Source organism: Carlito syrichta, unplaced genomic scaffold, assembly GCF_000164805.1.
Source record: "Carlito syrichta isolate Samal-C Ts95f unplaced genomic scaffold, Tarsius_syrichta-2.0.1 Scaffold131739, whole genome shotgun sequence".
NCBI classification, from domain to species: Eukaryota; Metazoa; Chordata; class Mammalia; order Primates; family Tarsiidae; genus Carlito; species Carlito syrichta.
The window spans coordinates 165,823-187,172 of record NW_007075835.1 but is presented as its reverse complement, the minus strand read 5'-3'; positions in this window follow the sequence as shown (position 1 = coordinate 187,172).

Here is a 21,350-nt window from a genome sequence, read left to right as displayed (position 1 = left end):
TAATAATGATGATGCTAATAATAATAATGATATTCCTTAGCATGGAAAATTGATGTTTTCTCAATCTTATGTAAAGCATGAATAAAAGCTATTTGTTTTTATTTACTAGTAACAAAAACGCTAATAAAAAAGAACAATATGTTTGCTGTGCAGATGCAGCTTTAACAAGTTTTTGTCCCCATTCAAGCCAGATTGCTGATCCTATGATTCTTCTGTATTAAAAAGTCAGTGGTGCCATTCCAAAAGAGAAGCAATTTTATTTTGAGTATGTCTCTGCATTTTTGAATGAAGCAGCCGCTAAATCCCTTTTTCTTCGTCAGCATACTTCCTTGCAATGCATAACAGAGTCTAGATGAAAGTAATATTTTTATTTTAGACCAAGACAACTTTTTGGTCACTTGCTAACTCATAGATTCACTGGATAAGAATGTGCCGCTAGTCTTTTCATTTAAATCAAGACCAGAAGGCTTTGGTAAAGGATCATTCTGCACTTGGTCTAGAGGTAGGGGAGACCCCATTCTCCAAGTTAGATCTCTAAGAGTGAGCAGAGTGGTTGGTGTGACTGGGATTTAAATGCTTTCGACACATTTTCCTTCTGTTTTTCATTCTGGGTAGTTCCTCTCAGAGTTCAAAGACTCTTTCAGGGCTGTAGAAACTTAGTGATATATGACTGTCTCTAAGTTTGTCCTACTTTCTGCTTTTAACAGTAATCAAACCTCATTCCTCAATTTAATTTGGCTACACAGGGCTTGGATTCTAATTATAAGGGATTTCTTGTGATGTCAGGGAGACATAATCCTGCATTTCTTAGCCTTCTTAATGGAGGGAATAAAGAAAGTTGACAAGCTTTAAAAGACGAGATTGTTTTGTCTTTCTCTTTGCTTTATATTTGAAGTTATTTTGTACAGTCTAATAATCATCTGATTTTTTTTCTGCATCTTTGGTCAAAAGCTTTGTGTAGGAAAAAATACAAAGTAAAAGACATATTCATGGAAAGATCTGCTTAACCAGACATTCTGCAACCTTCTGTTACTTTGCTGTATAGCATTTCAATGTCTATCTGGAAAAAAATGACAAAATCTATAATTTTAACATTTCATTCTGTCAGTTTTTTAGCTCCAATTTGTTATCAGGCAGCTCTGCAAAATTACAAACACAACAAAAAATTATGCAGTAATTCAAATGGAGACATTAGCATTATTTTTTGTTTGTGCTACTAAATATTCCAGGTCTTTTGTTTTTCTTTTTTGCACAAATATTTAGTTAATATTTTTAAGAGGCTTTAGGGATGTCTGATTTTTTATTTTTAAACTACGAGAGGGAATACCCTGAGTCCTTCCCAAGAATCTTCATGGTAACCCTAGTCTGAGACTATCTCCTACCTGAGAAGCAGTTAGAAATCAGCTCAAGAAACTTCACTTTCATTATGGAAGACCTTACTCCTGTACATGGAAGCTTTTCCTCTTAAAGCTTTTGTCCAGCAAAATATTTCTTGTCTACCGGAAACTGAAATGTTCATTTTAGTAAACAGAATCATATCACCTGTGTCTGCCTACCTGTCTTTGTCTCTCTCTTCCTTTCTTTCATTTGGCAGCCCTGAGCACAGCACAAAATTATTTTAATTCCAAGAACAGTTTCTCCCGCCATAATATATAATTCATAAACTCTTTAATTATTGTTCTTAAAATAGTCATTTTCTTTCCATAAGGTAACATTTGCTTGCCATTTGTTATAGAAATGGCAAAAAAACAAAACAACAACAACAACAACAACAACAACAAAACTTGAAAGTAGAATGAGAAAAATAAATTTCACCCAAATTTCCACTTTCCAAATGCTGAAGTTTCGGTGTACTGTTTCCATTTGGCGTCTTTTTTGGGGGGGAAAAATTTTGTTGTTGTTTTTTGGCTTAGATGAAATTAATTGGTAATGAAATTTGTATTCTTTACTTTTCACTTAAAATTTTGTCTTTGCAAATGCTATTCAAATCATGCATAAGTCTGACTTTTCTTGGCTGCATGCTATTCTACCATGTATGTTGACCATATTTCCTCTACTATTCCATTACTATTGACTGTTTAGAGTAAATCCAGTTTTCACTTGCATTTTAAGTGAATATATAATGATAACCTCTGGGACTAACTGTCAGCATTTTATCTCTGTAACTTTTCCTAGTGCAGGGGCCAGCAAACTGTTTGGGAAAAGTTTAGGCAGTAAGCATTTTAAGATTTTCAGGCCTGGTGGTCTCTGACAACTATTTATCTCTTCCTTTGAAGACCAAAACAGCCATAGGCAATATGTAAACAAATGGACACAATCAGGTTTCAATAAAACTTTATTTATTAAGACAGAATTTGGTCCTCAGGCCGTAGTTAGCCAGCTTCTGTTTTAGTATATACAATTTAATGCTTTTAGGCCTCAAAACCTTATTTTTTAGAATTAAGCAGGTAATTCATTATAAGTCAAGTGTGTTGTTCTCACTCACTGACTCCTTTACAGTTAATAGGTCCAAACAGACTCACCAGCAGCAGTTCACAGCCAGCTTCCAAAACAGAGTGGTTCCATACCTGCGGCTCTCCTGTCAGGGTCAGACAGGCTATCTCCCAGGCTGTAAAACCCCAGGGAAACCATCACCTGGCCTGGAGCAATGACAATTGCTCCATTATTTACCCATATGTCAACTATGTTGACCAAGAATGATTGTAAAGTGCCTCACCCATGTTTGTACCTGCATTTGCCAGACCATCGCTAGTTCTAGCCTCCAGCGAGCCAGGTAACAAGCCAGAAAAGCAGAGCAGAGGAAAAAATGCAGCGAAACTAGTTTGACTGTTTTCATAGAGCTAAATTCTCCAGTTCTTAGAGTTTGGGCACCACCTCCCCAAACCCAGTTCCTTTGAAAGTTTGAAATAGAACAAGTTAACTATGAGAGGTACTGAACCTTTGATTCTTTCTTATCATTTCAAATCCCTTTTGTAGCTGTTGTGTAGAATACCTCAAAGGGAGAGGATCTTTGAACGCTTCTAAGCAGTGCCAAAAATACGTGTGTGTGCATGCATGCACATACAAAATTGTGGGTGAACTCTCTCACTCTAGGAATAATCAAAAGGAAGTTCAGAAGCAATGATGTCTGTATATTTTCATGGGTGTAAGAAGTGCAAATAGTTGGCATAAAAAACCCCCAATCAGCCTGCTTTTTTCCAAGGCAGGAAGAATGCTTTCAGGTGACCATACTCTCAAGGTAGCGTGAAATGTTTCCTAAAACACTAGGAGGTAGTTTCTGAACGTGTACTGCCATTAGACCAACCATAATATTGACAAAAAGCCAGACAGGGCTTTCATATTGTAACCTGAGATGTGATTTTTTTAGCCTGTATCAGGGTTGTCTCAAGTTACTTATTTATAATTTATTGCTCATGAGGAAGAGCTAATTTGGAGTTATTATATTTTGTCTTGAAGCTGATATTTGAATGAGCAGCAGAATCACAGCCCACCCACTCTAGGGTTTGCCAACGATAGATTTGCTTCTTCATCCTTAAAGTCAGTTGAGGAATTTTAGAGGAGAGAAGACAAATGTCAGTAGAAAAATCTTAACTTAATAATATGGACGAAGATCAGGTTTCCCTTTTTCTGGCTGCCTCCCGCTTGGAATCCTTTTGTTGACTTCTTGAAACTTCCTGTGATTTATAGGACCCCTTTCCTGTAGGCCGAATGCCTTTTGATTAAGAAGTGAACCACAGCTCTGAAACCACAGGGACAGCTGGTATTTGAATTACCCAGAACACTTACTGCTATTTTCTGCTTTGTTGTGCGAAGACACATCATCTTAATGCCAAAAGTTGCCCCAAACATAAGCCGGCACACCATTGCTCTAGACAACTGTTGTTCCCTGTTTTGTTCACCTTTTACCTGCAGAGTTCTTAAAGAAGAAAGTCTCTGGACTTCTTATATGGGTAGGTGGGTGGGAGGATGGTGTTCTACTTTGTGTGTTCTGGATTCTTTCCCATTATAAAATTCAGCAATTAATTAAGACTCTGGGATCCTGCCAATATCATCTCAACTACTTAGAACAGTGATTCCAAGGGAGCAGTTGTGGAGCTCTGTCTTCCTAAAGGATCATATGAGGGCATAGGGTAGTTGGTGTGATGGTGATGGGAAATGGTTTGTTTGTGTGTTGTTTGAAGACAAATCAGGGATCACTCTGTTGGTCAGATTTCTGATACTTTCAAAGAAAATTAAAAGAGAACATGATGTTTTCATTGGTCAAAGTGGAGCATAAGTGAAGAAAGGATGAAAAGTACTCATGTGGAAGGTGACTAGATCAAACCCTACAAGTAGGAAAAACATTAATATATAACTGAATGAAAATCTCTGCTCTGAGCCTCCTGCAGGTCTCTTATGTGCCTAGAATCACCAGTACTGGAGCCCCTCCTTTGAGACAGACTGAACAATCAGAAGGACTTAATAAATGTCCTTTGGCACCTGGGAGGGAAAGCAGATTAAGGCACCACCAGCCAGGAAGGTAAAAAGGGCACCATGTTATCATTGGGCTTAGAAAGCAGATCACAGCAACCTGGGACAAGTAGCAGAAAGGTTTTTAATAAAGAGGAAGTAATAATCTAATGCAGAGTTGGCTAACTACAGGCCATGGGCCAATCTGACCCACTGCCAGTTTTTGTAAATAAAGTTTTATTGAAACACAGCCATGCCATTTGTTTACATACCGTCTATGGCTGCCTTTGCACTACAACAGCAGATTAAGTTGTTGATACAGACTGTATGACTCCACAAAAGTGAAAATATTTTCTCTCTGGCCTTTTAGAGAAAAACATTGTCAACTCTTGCCCGAGTATATGAGTCCCTATCAGAGAAGGATATCTCAGATGGTCCTTAAGGGGGAAGACCATTGCAGAGTCAGAGAGCACATGAACACACTGTGCCCAGTGGAGGTGGAACAGGGGAAAGAAGAAGAGTATTGTGTGTTTTTCTCTCTTTGAGTTATTTCATTTGAACTTCTCTAGTTGTGTTTTGTCATGATTTAGTAGCAAGGGGTGGTTGTCAGGGTGACTGTGGGCAAATTAATTCCTTGTCTATTTATTTGCTACTACCCACACATCTTTGGTCAAATGAAGATTGAATCCAGTCTGGAACTTGTGTTGAACTCTGTGTTTAAAACAACTGTGGTGAGGGGTAGACACATGTTCTTGGGTGATTCATGTGCTGAGGTCATTGTTCTATCTGAAAGCAAACAGAATGGAAGGCACACCCTAGCAGGGGTGTCCTCCATGGCTCCTATCTGAGTGTCCGAATCACAAGCCATGCAAATACTCTCACATGCTCTGCCTCCATGACTGATGGGAGGAGGCCAGCATGGAATTATGGGAAATGTGCTGCCAGGACTGTTCAGAGAGGAGACCATGGCCTGGGAAGACAATGCTCTGGTGCTATTAGAGAGCTACAGAGAATGTGTTCATGAGTGTTCCTGGATAACACAAGGCAAGGACCCCTGTGTATAGAGATGCCTGTGTGTAGAGATCCTCTTGTGTAGTGTTCTCAATGACTCCCTCCAATGATGCCAACCAGTGTGACCAGCTCTGGAGGTCATTTCGGGGATGAGAGACTACACAACAATCAGAAGCATGTTTTCCAGGCCCACACCTTTTATGCTTTTTTCCTGGGTCCAGCTCCTGAAACATGGCTGTGCTCCGTGAAAAAGAGGCAGTCAATCTTTTCTGCTTCCACAGCAATGGAAGTAGAGTTGCTTGGTATTGCTGTGCCCAGTGGGAAGACACAAAGGAAACCTTGCAGTGGGCTCCTCCTTCCCGAATAAAAGACTTGGTTGTCTAAGAGGCAGGGTGGGGATATAGTCCTGGTGTGATTCTCCTGTTTGCTTCTTTTGGATTTTTCTATTTATGCTTTAAAAGGTAGTGCTAGCCAAGGGTAATTTTCTAACCCAGTAAAGGACTATGTTGCAGAACTTCCAGACTTCAGTCTGTTACTATTACCCACATTATTAGGGAAAAGTGCTGGAAATGGGGGGGGGGAGGGCATTCAAAGCTTAGCAATTCTGTCAGTGGCCAGTCCCTCAATTCCATAGTGTGTAAGTTTGCTTTCTTTTTTAAACAGAAGCTGCAGATTCAATCATATCATGCAATTCTTGAAGTCACACTGCAAAGTTTTAGAGGCCATATCATCATATTTACAGCATTATCTTGCCGGTTTCCTTTCTGACAAATTCTCTTTTGGTCTAATTATGGATGTAATGATTGGTGAACTTTTTTTTTTTTTTCTGTTGGAACTGGAGCTCTAGGTTCAGAGTATCTCACCTGGGTTCACAATTTTGGAGTAAGTATATGCACCTGGAAGTAGTTCTTAGCCTGGTCTCTGGGTCATATAGGGAACACATCACCTATAAATCAACTTTTGCCTGATCCTGGTGCGTCCAACTTGATGAAGTTCCTGGGGCACCCAGGCTGTTACTCTCCTTCCTCGGATACTTCTGTGTGATGGTTCCCACTCAGAGTCCTCCTGGAGTAGAATGCAAGGCCTCTGACCCAACACTCTCCCCGTGGGGCCTACCTTCAGGGCGAAGTGGTGTAATGGGAAGTTCTTTGGCCTAAAGAATCATGAGGACTTCTCCCTGAGGTTTATTTTATGGCCATTAGAATTTAAAATGAATCAATTAAAATAAATAAATAAACAAATAAGAATTTAAAATGAGTTGTGTTATTCTTGTCTGTAAAATGGAGATTCGGATTCCTCTACAAGACGATTGAGGCACTAGCCTTTCTTATAATTTTACTGGTGAAGAAGTAAACTGAAGGGGAATACAGAAAGATGCACAGAGAGTTTCATGGTAATGACAAAGGAGGCTGATAGTGTGAGAGCCACAGAAAAGGATCCATAAAGGGAGATAAGCTCAAGGGCCAGATGCTGCTGTATCTGGGTGAGATTATCATTCCTTGAATATGTGGGCAATATAGTTAAGCCTAGTTGGGCAGAACTGGTAACAGGTGCTCTTTGGTGCTTTTATTGTTTTGTTATGTGTGTAACACTCTTCAGCCAGAGCAAAATAAACACGTATCTGGGTTATTTAATAACAAGGAAAAGGCCACACACCAAATCAGGATGAAAAGACAAATAGAATACTCTCCTTGGACAGGTGGCAGGTACCAGGAGGCACAGGGTCCAGGAGGGTATTAAGGTGAGGGGTTTAACTGCAATAAGGAACTTTCGAAGTTGCGGCCTAAAGCCAAGGGTGTTGCTGGGTGCTGAACCCCTCCTGCCTCCCATCTTGGTAGTGGTGGTTGGAGGAGGGGAGGAGCAAGTCTACCTACAGGGAAAAGTACCTGAGGATGGCAGATCTGACCATCCTGTGGGAAGGCTGAGGTCCAGTCTACTGAGTGGAGGTTCAAACGAGCTGCCAAATAGGATGGGGTCAGGGGTCACCTCCTGATCATGGACTATGAGTTATAGAGCAAAGCTCTTGGCTCCAGGGAGTTGGGATGAGTCAGAAGACAATGGGGTGGAGCCAGGAAAGAAGGTAGCTACAAAGAAGCATAGCTACTGCTTTGAGCCAGAGTTGTGACTTCTTTCCATGGACCAGCTGGCTGCGGGCAAGGGTCACTGGCCAGAGTGTCAGGGGCTGGGGCCAGCAGACCTTACCTCCCGAGAGCTTCCTGGATTTCCGTGTGTTTGCCTGAGGGTCAGCAATCATTGATAAAGAGCTGCCTTCTTAGGAGAACTTTCATTTTCATGGTTTGGTTAATTTTTTTCTTGTTCTAGGATTTGGACAATTTTGAAAATAGAAGAGATACTTCAACAGGCCTCAAACTCCTACAAGTAGGGGATGGATGAGACCCCAAGAATGTCTTTCTCCTTGTGTGCTTATTTGTTAAGGACTTGATAAAAAGACATCCCATTCACAGACATCTCTCTGATTTTTATTTGACCTTTGTACTTCCCTCTCATGCAAATTTCCCTTAGGATCTCTTATACTTGCTGTTTGAATTGTTTTAGAACTGTCCTGGTAGAAATACATGCCACTTTAGAAGTTTGTTCTGAAAGTTTATCTTTCAGGACAGCTTCCTGAGTAGAAGAAATGACATGCAGAGAGAAAAGATGAGACTGGCGGTTCTATTCATTTTACGGATATAGAGGCTGAGACTCAGGGAAGGTGGTGCCTCTTTCCAGGAGGGACTTGGGAAACGTTGGAACCAATTCCAACTGCATGAGGCTTTTGCTTTCCCCACTGCACAGTGATGGTGGGAAAGTGAACCTGGCTGGGAGACAGCTGCCCTCAGGGACCAAGAAGGATAGGACCCCAAGTATTTATTGGCTTGAGTTTCACAAAGGTGAGAGTGGAAGCAATTCAGGACCTTTGCACGATCTTATTAATAGCCAACAAAACCATCTTCCATTGTTTTTCTCCCTCACAGAACAGGATCTGAGGAAACAAGTAATATAGATTGACTCTAATCAAGCCTGGGCATAAAATCGGGGTCAGATTAAGCAGTTGCTAAATTCATAATTAAGATGGACAACAATCAAGGATTTGTAAGCTATATACCAAATTGTATTCAAGGATCATTTCTTGCAGAATTACCTGATGTGTTGGCTAAAAATAGTTTAAATATGAGTTTCCATTTTAGGCCTAAAATGTCCGTCTCCAGGGAGCACCCTGGAATTAGTACCATCAGGAAAGCTTGAGGAACAGTACTTTAACCTATAAATGTATTTTTTCTTTCTTCAGCGTTGCATGCTTGATTCTTTGGGGCTGTCATCAGGGATAGGGACACTTCCCTGTCCTCTCACCTCAGTCTGTCTCTGCTCACCCCCTTGTGGCTGAGTCGATACACAGATTCTTTTACTTCAACTTCCTTCATGTGGGCAAATGGGTAGTAAGGAACTCTGCCAATATGTGATCTCTAAATCTTTTTCCTCTCCCCACTTTCTTCCATAGAGTTAGCCAGAAGATAAGGCCCTGTCTGTCAGAGACTAGGGGAATAGACATTCCATCTGGGCTTCTTAGCTGCTTGAGAGAAATTTTCTTGTCCAGCTTCTGCAAGGGGAGTTTGTTGTGCATGACGAAGAGGTATCAGACTCTCATTCCGCCATTGAGTTTTAGACATAAAGGACACCCAGTAACCCTGCGAGGAGGGAGGCTGATGAGGAAGGAGGCACATAAAGGAGATGGAAGAAAGGAGGCCCAACAGGAAGTAGGACTAGTGGTGGTCGGGGTCAGGGGGAGAAGATGGCAAGGAAGGATGGAAGGACATTGGAGTGGAGGCTGATGAGGAAGAGGATGGATGAAGAGAGGGCCCTGGTGGGGAGGGGAGGGCTGCTGATTGTAGAGAAACATAGGAAGAGAAGATGGAGGGATAGTGGGGAAGGGGCTGAAAAGCAGGGAGTCTTATAGGGAGGTGTGCAATGGGGAGGGCACTTGGGAGAGGGTGGCTGGGGCAATCAGGAGTGGAGATAACAGGAAGGTGATGGGAAGAGGAAATCAAGGGAAGGGGGACAATAAGAAGGATCCATGGGCAAAGGGTTTATCATGATGGCAGAAGCTGGTCATTTCCAGGGTCCTGAACACAACAGCACCAAATCCTGCCAAAATCTTCACCTTAACCGTGACATTATTTTTACATAAAGAATGATGTGAGTTTTAAAATGTTTTTGTCTCCAAGAAGGTCTATATTACCATATTGCTTACCACATAGCCTATCTAAACTGCCACCACCACATTGACACCTGATGTAGCTTACTGTATTTCCAGGCAAAGATTCCAAAGGAAATGCGTTATGTGAAGACTGAAGATTTAAAAACTGAAATAGAAAGTAACAGCTGGATCACACACAAATTTGTATAAAATTCATGAATTTTGAGCATGATACTGGGCAAGAAAACTCCCCATACTTGTCAACCACACATATTCTCAAATTTTTGTTTCTTTTGTAAGAGTTTGTAAAATGTAGGCAGCAAGTCAGAATGTTTGCTAATTCCATTTCTCATTTCTATTTTTTGGAAGTAAATTTCTGTCTGGAGTTTAACGTCCTGAGACTCAAAGTCACCCGTAATAACTTCTTTTAAAAAAATACTTTGAATAACTAAATGGAACCAATAACAGTTCATTGAAAATGTCAAATTATTCTTTCTCATTTAGGCGCAATGACAATAAAAATTGAGACATATAAGTTGCCATTCCTTTATATAACATATCTTCTGAAATGAGTGAAAGAAGCTGGCAAAAATATTTTTGATCATAGAAATGAGTGATAATTATGTAATATTATGCCGCAACTTCAGAAAAGCTCAAGTGTTTCTGTAGAGAAGTGTTTTGGCTTCTAACTCCAAAGAACCGAGTTCAGGAAATCCAGTTTTCAGAGAGAGTATGTGGTAGGGATGGAGGGAAGCTCAGCTCTATTCTTCCTGATCAGGTGGAGTCCATCTCCTCACCCACCTCTCATGTTCCCACCTCCTAACATCCCTTACCCTCCCACTGCTCCTTGGGGGCCCAGACCTCAGGCCTGACCCTTTTGCCCTGCTCTAGGACCCATTCCTACTCACCTCTCCTGAGCATGGGCTCTTACCTCTCCTAGGCCTTACACTCACATATTCTCAAACTTTTATTTATTTTTGTAAGAGTTTATGAAGAATGGCCAGCAAGTCAGAATACTTTCTGGTGCTATTTCTCATTTCTGCTTTTTGGAACTACATTTCTGCCTAGAGGTTAACTTCCTGACACTCAAAGTCACCGTAACAACATGTTCTTCATCACATCCCAGGTTTCCCAACCCGAACACATTTTCTTTCTGCCATCTGCAGGCTCAGCTAGCTTCTTACCAGGTTCTGAAAACCCTCCTACCTGAGCCAATCTTAAGTGCCAATATTAGGATGACCCTAATATGAACTGGTTCTATCATGAGTTCCCTGCTCCCTAGTCACCCCCTTGCAGCTCAGTTGGAGTGAAGTTTTGTTCTTGTCTTCCCCTATCAGGCGGGGAGGGCCAGGGAGAGAGGTGGTTCAGGTCCCATGTTGTTTGCCATTCTGGGAAGCCTGAGTTGACCCTCTGAAGGTGCAGCAGCTGAGTAGCTTTGAGCAAAAGCATGTCACAATAGAAGTGGTTGACCTGAGGGATTAAGGGCCAATCCTTAGGTGTTTCCATATCCTTCCTGAGCTTCCTGTCCCTGCCACTGTCCAACCTTCATGGCTGGGAGACTGATCTTGACCAGCGGGTTCAGGGCAATTTCAAACCTTTGCAGCCAGTCCTGGCCCTGTGTTTGGGTGAATGGGTGGGTGGGGAGACAGAAGACCCAGGCTCTAGTTTCACTTGGGATCTAGTTCTCCAGGAAGAGAACTTTCTGCCTTATTTTCCTATTGGTTCCCAGCTACCATGGGACGAACATCCTATCTTTCAACTGAAATGTTCTCCATGAACTACTTTCCTGCCTCCATTCTGCACCTGCTTAAATTACTGATCCCCATGGACAGATCCTCTGAGACAGAGTTTGGATGTGGGCTAGTAATGTTCTTCTGTTTGGTTATTATTACTTTTTTCCTACAGGAGTGGATGAAAACCTGGTGGGAGTTCTGCCCTAGGCTCTGTTCCAGGAACCTAGGAAAAAGTCTAGACCAGGATGAGTTATGACCAAGGGTGGCTGAACCTGAGGCCACCTGGGTAAAGGACCTAAGGGTGGTGATGGAGAAACAATATTTGACATTGGACCAAGGGGCAAGTGTGAAGCTCAAGGCTAGAACTGAAGCCAGAGTTCAGGAACATAGGAAGGTGGAAGAGGGTAGTATGAGGAGAAGTGACTTGGTATATGAGCTGCAAAAAGTTGTGTGTTTATTGGGTATTGACCTTTTGATGAAGGGGGAGCCAGCCATTTTTAAGGGGCAAGGCTGGGATGTCTTATCTAATCATGCTTAATCATTCTTCTCTTTGTAGATAAATTTCTATATTTGGACTTAGTCTTTGGCCCACAGTTAGTGCCCAGCATAGAGTCTAACACATAGTTCATAATGAGCACACTTCTAAAGATGAGATATAAAGCCTGTGGGAACTTGGTCTCACAGTATTAGACCCTGTCCTTCCCAGTGGCCCTCAACTGGGGATATGCTGCCACCCAGGGAGTGGTTCTGTTTGCCACTGTGATGTGGGGAACCACTGGCATTTGCTGGTGACATTGGGAGGCTTAGGGATGTTAGGTGACCCTGATATAGGGGAATCTCTTACTATGGAAATTTGACCCATAATCTGCTGAACATTCACAGAAGTGAAAACAGAACTGAATTCTATTTTACATGTAAATACAAAGTATTTTTTTGCATGGTTTTATATATACTGAAATTTCAAGGAATGCTACTAACCAAGTGATATGTGGGACAATAGTACTTTGTTTTGCTCAGAGCACTCCTAAGAGTTATTCAGCCTTTCTGAAAATCATGTCATCTGTGGCTATGCTGTGGATGGCATTTAAGTTTCCAAAAGAACATCCTGCATGAGTCTACATTTATAGCTCTGCAATTGGGTGATTCAATGTATACTCACAAATACACTTGTTGAGATCTTACTGAAAAATATGGAGTATAGGTCAGGCATGGTGGCTCACATCTATAATCCCAGTGTTTTGGGAGGCTGAGGCAGGAGGATCACTTGAGCGCAGACATTTGAGATCAGTCTAGGCAACATAGCAAGACCTCATCTATGCAACAAACAAACAAACAAACAAACAAAAAAGACTGGCATGAAGGTGCATGCCGGTATTCCTAGCTACTTGGGAGACTGAGGTGGGAGGATTGCTTGTGCCCAGGAGTTCGAGGTTATGGTAAGCCATGACTGTGCACTGCACTCCAGCCTGGGTGACAGAACAAGACCCCAACTCAAAAAAAAAAAGTTGAATACAAAGAAAAAGTGTCCCCATTACTACCCTCAATTCCAATGTATTTATAATGAGTGTGTACAAGCCTCTGGTTACTCAGTGTATCTTGAGAATAGATGTACCCAACACCTACACATTAAAATAAAGATTATTTTATTATAAATTATTTAACTTTTAGTTTCTCTTTATGTTACAGTGAGAGCATTATATTGGTTTGACTTTTTGAAATTACGTATGTGTAGTTATGTTATATAAGTTATGAAATTCATTTCATGTTAATAAGGAGGGCATTGTAAAATAAATATTTTTTTGTAAAAAAAAAAAACAGAGAGTGTTGAGTTCACTCTGTTCTCTGACCCTCATCTTTGTCTGGCCCTTCCCAGTTGAGTCTTTCAAATGTAGCAACTAGAATCTGACTGCTTTACCTCTCCAGTGGTCTGACAACTCATGGAGATCCAGTGCCTTCAATTTTATTATATTAAAACAAATATCTCGAGAAACTGGGCTAGATCTGCAAGAGGATTACTTCACTGAGAAAAAAAAAAAACCCAAATATCTCTTTCAAAAGCATGTGTACCTCTGTGTATCATGATTGTAAATTCTTTATTGAGCTCTAAGCTGATGTTTGATTTTTTTAAATTTTAGTGTTACTTTTTAAAATTTTTTAAAATTTATTTTATTTTAAACATGTGGGGAACAATTCAGAATTAGGTATACAAGTGATCATCATACAGGTAAAGTTTGGGCCTCCCTTTGTTCTCCACTTTGCCTGGTTTGAGATCAGGTACCCTTATTAACACTAGGGGCCACCCCCCAACCTCCCTCCCCTGGCAGTTTCTGGCTACTGCCAATCCCTTTCTTATTGTGTTAAGGTAAATGTCCAGGGTCTGCTTATGAGTGAGAACATGTGATTTTCAGTTCTTTGTTTCTATGACAAATCACTGAATATTATAGACACTAAACCATCCAAGTTGCTACGAAGTCCATAATTTTGTTGTTCTTTATGACTGTGTAATAATCCATTGTGTATATGTACCACATTTTCAAAAATCCAGTCCAGTTTTGGGGGACAGCATGGTTGGTGCTGCAGTAAACATGGGTGCAAGTATTTTTTTTTGTAGAGTGATTTAATTTCCTCCAGATATATTCCCAGAAGGGGGATTGCTGAGTCATGTGGAAGGTCAATTTCTAGTTTTTAGGAATAGCCACACTGTTTTCCATAGAGATTGAACTAGCTTCCCACCACAGTGTAGAAACATTCCCTTTTCTCCACATCCTCGCCAGCATCTGTTGTTAGTTTTATTAATGATGGTCATTCTTACTGGGGTTAGGTAGTATCTCAAAGTGGTTTTGATTTGCATTTTTCTAATGATTAGTGAGGCTGAGCACTTTTGCATGTGTCTGCTGGTTGTTCATATGTCTTCTTTTGAGAAGTATCTATTCATATCTTTTGCCCACTTTTTAATGGGACTATTTGTTTTTTTCTTTATAGCACGTTTGAGCTCCTTATAGATCCTGGATGTTAGGCCTTTGTCAGATATGCAGTTGGCAAATATTTTTTCCCATTCTGTGGGTTGTCTCCTCACTCTCTTGTTGGTTTCTTTTGCTTTTCTTTCTTTCTTTTTTACATTTGTTTAATTATAAGGATGTGGGGTACAATTCAGGGTTAGGTATACAAACATTGATTATGCAGGTATCCTTGTTGATGAGGTATGCCCCTCCCTCCCCTAGCAGTTTCCCTCAACTGCCAATTCCACTTCCCCCCTCCAACAGTTTCCCACTGCTGCCAATCCCTTTCTTACAGTATTATAATTGTTCAAGGTCCACTTATGAGTCAGAACATATTGGTACTCTGTTCTTTGTTTCTGTGATAGATTACTGAGTATGATCGACTCTAAACCCATCCAAGTTGCTGCAAAGTCCATATGTTTGTTCTTCTTTATGGTTGCATAATATTCCATTGTGTATACATACCACCTTTTTAAAATCCGGTCCAGCTTCAATGGGCAACATGGTTGGTTCCATGTTTTTGCTATTGTGAATAGTGCTGCAACAAACATATGTGTGAAAGTATCTTTTTTGTAGAATGATTTGAGTTCCTCCTGGTATATTTCTAATAGGAGAATTGCTGGGTCACATGGAAGGTCAATTTCTAGTTCTTTCAGACACCACCACACTGTCTTCCAAAAGGTTGCACCAGTTTGCATTCCCACGAGCAGTGTAGAAGCGTTCCTTTTTCTCCGCATCTTCGCCAGCATCTGGTGTTGTTTGTTTTATTAATGATGGCCATTCTTACTGGGGTTATGTGGTATCCCATGTGGTTTTGATTTGCTTTTCTCTGATGATGTGTGAGATTGAGCACTTTTTCACGTGTTTGTTGGCTGCCCGTATATCTTCCTTTGAGTGTCTATTCATGTCTTTTGCACATTTTTTAATGGGGCTGTTTGTTTTTTCCTTTTGGCCCGTTTGAGTTCCTTGTAGATCCTAGATGTGAGGCCTTTGTCAGATATACAGTTGGCAAATATTTTTTCCCATTCTGTGGACTGTCTCCCTGCTCTCTTTATGGTTTCTTTTGATTTGCAGAAGCTCGTCAGTTTGATGAGGTCCCACTTGTCTGTCTTATTTCTTTAGGTATGGACGTTAGGGTTCTGAATAGGAATTGGTTGCCAGTTCCAATTTCCATTAGAATGTCTCCTGCATTTTCTAAAATTCGTATAGTTTGAGGTTTTATGTTTAGGTCTTTGGCTCATTTAGAGTTAATTTTTGTGTATGGTGATAGGTAGGGGTCCTGTTTCAATCTTCTGCATGCGATCAGCCAGTTTTCCCAGCACCATTTACTGAATAGGTTCTTCTTTCCCCAGTGGTTGTTGTTGGAGGCTTTGTCAAAGATGAGTTGGTTGAGAAATTGAGGCTTTGCTTCCAGAATCTCTATCCTGTTCCATTGGTCTATGTGCCTGTTCTTGTACCCATACCAGGCTGTTTTGATTACTGTAGCCTTATAGTAAAGTTTGAAGTCTGGAAGTGTAATACCTCCTGCTTCGTTTCTTTTGCTAAGGATTGTTTTGGCTATTCATGGTCATTTATATTTTAATATGAATTTCTGTATTGTCATTTCCAGATCTGAGAAGATTGTTGTTGGTAACTTAATGGGTATTGCATTGAATCTGCAGATTGCTATTGGTAGGATGGACATTTTAACAATGTTGATTCTTCATATCCAAGAGTATGGAATTTTTCCCATTTCTTTGTGTCTTCTTGGATTTCTTTCAGCAGTGTTTTGCAGTTCTCACTGTAAAGGTCTTTCACTTCTCTGGTTAGAAGATGCCGGGGTATTTCATTTTTTTGGTGGCTATTTGAATGGGATTGTGCTTTTAATTTGAGTCTCTGCCTGCTTGTTGGTGTGTATGAATGCAACTGTCTTTTGCACATTTATTTTATACCCTGAGACTTTGCCAAAGTCCTTTATCAGTGCAAGCAGATTTTTGACAGATTCTCTTGGATTTTCAAGGTATAGGATCATATCATCAGCAAAGAGGGATAATTTGACTACCTTTTTCCTATTTGGGTACCCCGGATTTCCTTCTTTTGTCTAATTACCCAAGCTAGGACTTCCAACACAATGTTGAACACGAAGGGTGAGAGTGGGCAGCCTTGTCTTGTTCCAGTTTTTAGGGGAACTGTTTCCAGTTTCTGTCCATCTAGCAATATGTTAGCTGTGGGTTTATTGTAGATGGCACTTAGTATTTTGAGGTATGTTCCTTCTATGCCTAGGTGTTTGAGGGTTTTTATCAAGAAGGGATACTGGATTTTATCAAAAGCTTTTTCTGCATCTAATGAGATAATCATGTGCTTCTTGTTTTTACATCTGTTGATGTATTTAATTACATTTATGGTCTTGTGAATGTTGAAACAGCCCTGCATCCTGAGGATGAAGCTTACTTGATCATGGTGGATGATTTTTGAGATGTGTTTTTGGATCCAATTTGCTAGAATCTTATTGAGGATTTTTGCATCTATGTTCATAAGGGATATTGACCTGTAGTTCTCTTTTTTTGTTGGATCTTTACTCGGCTTGGGTATCAGTGTGATGTTAGCTTCGTAAAATGATTTGGGGAGAATTCTGTCTTTCTCAATTGCCCGGAATACTTTCAGTAGGATTGGTATCAGCTCCTCCTTGTATGTTTTGTAGAATTCTGCTTGAAATCCATCCAGGGCTTTTTTTTTTTTTTGCAGGTAGTTTTCATATGACAGAGTCAATCTGCTGGGTTGTTATTGGTCTATTTAGTGTCTCAATGTCTTCTTGTTTCAACCTGGGGAGGTTGTGTGATGGCAGAAAGTCCTGCATTTAGGTTATCAAGTTTGTTTCCATATTGGTGTACATAGTAATCTCTGATAATCTTTTGTGTTTCTTCGGGGTCAATTGTGATTTGATCTTTTGTATTTCTGATTGTGTTTATTTGGGCTTTTTCTTGGTCATTCTGGCTAGATGCCCATCAACCTTGTTAATTCTTTCGAAGAACCAGCTTTTTAAAATATTTCCTATGATATTTTTGTCTCTATGTCCCATATTTGAGTTCTTATTTTTGTGATTTGGATTCTTCTGTTAAAGTTGGGGTTTTGGTGATCTTCTCTTTCCAGCTCCCTTAGGTGATTTGTTAGGCTCTCCACTTGTGATCTTTCCATTTTCTTCATGTGAGCTTGTAGAGATATAAATTCCCCTCTTAGAACAGATTTCATGGCATCCCAGAGGTTTTGGTAAGATGTTTCTTCATTTTCATTTGTTTTCAGGAATCTTCTAATTTCTGCTTTGATTTCAGTGTTGACCCAATAGTTGTTCAGCATCATGCTGTTTAGTGCCCATGTCTTTGTGAGCTTCGGGGAAATGCTGTTGGGGTTGATATTTATTTTTATTCCACTGTGATCTGAGACTGTGCATGGCACGATTTCAACCTTATGGAATTTGTTTATGCTTGATTTATGACCAAGGATGTGATCGATCTTGGAGTATATTCCATGTGGTGATGAGTAGAATGTATACTCTGTGGTTGTTGGGTGAAATAATCTGTAGGTATCTATTAAGTCCATTTGGTCTAGTGTCAAATTTGGGTTCTGGATTCCTTTTGTGTTTCAGAAGGTTTTCAGTTGGATGAGTCCCACTTGTCAATCTTATCTCTAATGGCATGGACATCTGTGGTTTTAATCAGGAATTGGTTGCCTATTTCAATTTCCATAAGGATGTCTCCTGCATTTTCTAAGATTCTTAAAGTTGGGGCTTTACATTTAGGTCTTTGATCCATTTGGAGATCATTTTTGTGTATAGTCAGGTAGGGGTCCTGTTTCATTCTTCTGCATGTGGTCAGCCAGTTTTCCCAACACCATTTACTGAATGGATTCTCCTCTCCCTAGTTGTTGTTGGTGAAGGCTTTGTCAAAGATGAGTTGTTTGAGAAATTTAGGTTTTGTTTCCAGAATCTTTAACCTGTTCTATTGGTCTATATGCCTGTTCTTGTACTAATACCAGATTGTTTTGATTATTGTAGGCTTATAATAAAGTTTAAAGTCTGGAAGTGTGATACCTCCCACTTTGTTTTTTTCTAAGGATTGTTTTGGCTATTCATGGTTGTTTATGTTTCCATATGAATTTCTGTATTGTTGTTTCCATGTTTGAGAAGAATGATATTGGTAATTTATTGGGTATTGCGTTGAATCTGTAGACTGTCTTTGGTAGGATGGGCATCCTAACAATGTTGATTCATGAGCATGAATCAACATCTTAACAAGGTTGATTCAACATCCACAAGACCATAAATGTAATTAAATACATCAACACATGTAAAAACAGAACTACATGATTATATCATTAAAGGCAGAAAAAGCTTTCAATAAAAATCCAGCATTTCATGAGCATGGAATATTTTTCCTTTTTTTTTTTCCTTGAGTTTCTCTGAGCAGTGTTTTGTAGTTTTCGTTGTAAAGATTTTTCACTTCCCTGGTTAGGAAGATGCTGGGATATGTCTTTTTTGTGTGTGTGGGTGTGACTATTGTGAATGATATTGTGCCTTTTATTTGACTCTCTATTTGTTGTTGGTGTCTTTTCATATTTTCTTTGTACCTTAAGACTTTGTCAAACTCCTTTATCAGTGCAAAGAGGTTTTTTGACAAATTCTCTTGGATATTCGAGGTATAGGATCATATCATCAGCAAAGAGGAATAACCTGACTTCTGACTTCTTTTCCTATTTGAATACCCCTGATTTCCTTCTCTTGTCTAATTGCTCTGGCTAGGACTTCCAACAGTGTTGAACAAGAGGGCTGAGAGTGAGCAGCCTTCTCTTGCTGTTTTTCAGGGGAAATGCTTCCAGTTCCTGTCCATTTAGCAATATGCTGGCTGTGGGTTTATCATAGATGGTGCTTTCTGTTTTGAGGTCTGTTCCCTCTATGCCTAGGTGTTCTAGGGTTTTTGTCAAGAAAGAATGCTAGATTTTTATTGAAAGCTTTTTCTGCCTTTAATGATATAATCATGTAGTTCTGTTTTTACATCTGTTGATGTATTTAATTACATTTATGGTCTTGTGGATGTTGAGCCAGCCTTGCATCCCAGAGATGAAGACTACTCGGTCATGGCGGGTGATTTTTGAGATGTGTTGTTGGATTTGGTTTTCTAGAACCTTGTTGAGAATTTTTATATATATGTTCATTAGGGATATTAGCTTATAGTTCTCTTTCTTTGTTGAATCTTTACATGGTTTAGGTATCAGTGTGATGTTGGCCTTCATCAAATGATTTGAGGAGAGTTCCATCTTTCTCAATTGCCTGGAATACTTTCAGTAGGATTGATATCAGTTCTTCCTTGTATGTTTTGTACAATTCTGCTGAAAAACCATCTGATCCCAGGTTTGTTTTATTTATTTATTTATTGTAGGTAGTTTTCATAGGACAGTGTCAATTTCCTGGGTTGTTATTGATCTATTTAGGATCTCAATGTCTTCTTGTTTCAACTTGGAAGATTGTGTGATGCTAGAAAGTCCCCCATTTTATTTAGGTTATTGAATTTGTTTCCATACAGGTGTGCATATTAATCTTTGATAATCTTTTGTATTTCTTCAGGGTCAGTTGTTACTTGATCTTTTGCATTTCTGATTGTGTTTATTTGGGCTTTTACTCTCTTTTTCAATCTTGTTTATCTTTTCAAAGAACCAGCTTTTTTGTTTCATTGAATTTTTTTTCCTATGGTATTTTTGTCTTTTATATCCTGTATTTGAGCTTTTACTTTGGTGAACTGGATTCTTCTGCTGAAGTTAGGTAGGGTTTTGGTGGTCTTACCTTTCCAGTTCCCTTAGATGATTTGTTAGGTTGTCAACTTGTTCTCTTTCTATTTTCTTTACGCATGTTTATAGAGATATAAATTCTCATCTTAGTACTGATTTCATGGCATCCCAGAGGTTTTGGTAAGATGCTTCTTTGTTTTCATTTGTTTTAAGGAAGCTTTTAATTTCTGTGTTTACCCAGGAGTTATTCAGCATCATGCTGTTTCATGTCCATGTCTTTGTGGGTTTTGGGGAAATTTTGTTGGTGGTGATATTTATTTTCATTTCACTCTAGTCTGAGAAGGTGCATGGCAGTTATTTAAATCTTGTGTAATTTGTTTATGTTAGATTTATGGCCAAGGATGTGATTGATCTTGGAGTATGTTCCTTGTGGTGATGAGCGAATGTATATTGTGTGGTTGTTTGGTGGAGTATACTGTAGGTATCTACTAAGTCCATTTGGTTAAACATCAAGTTGAAGTTCTGAATCTCTTAGTTGATTTTTTGCTGTGATCATCTATCTAAGGTTGTTAGTGGGGTATGTAAGACACCAGCTATGATATCATTAGTGTCAATATCTTGTTTTTGTTTACTTAGTAGCTGCTTTATAAAAGCTGATGCTCCTGTGTTGGGTACATATATGTCAGAATGGATATTTCTCATTGATGGATCAAACCTTTTATCATTATGTAGTGTCCTTTTGTATCATTTAAAATTGTTGATAGCTTAAAGGTTGTTTTGTCTGATATTAAGATCATGACTCTTACCTGATTTGTACTCCATTTGCCTGAAAATTTGTTTTCCATCCTCTAACTTTGAGTCTGTGGGTGTTCTTTGTGGTGAGATGAGTTTCCTGGTGGCAGCAAATTACTGGGTCTTGTGTTTTCATGCAGTTTGCCATTCTATGTCTCTTCAGTGGTGCAATTAGCCCATTCATGCTTGGGCTGATTATTGAAATGTGAGAGTTTGTTTCTGACACGATGCTTTTATAAGGCTGTTTCATTTTCATTTAGCTTTTGTGTTCATATATGTATGTGTTTGTACTTTTGTGGGTATTCTGTGTGTTCTGTTGCTTCTGTGTTTATTTGTGATATTGTGAAGTATATGGTCTTTCTTTTGTTTCTTTCTTCTTCTGGGCACAGCACCTTTTAAGTGTCTCCTGTACAG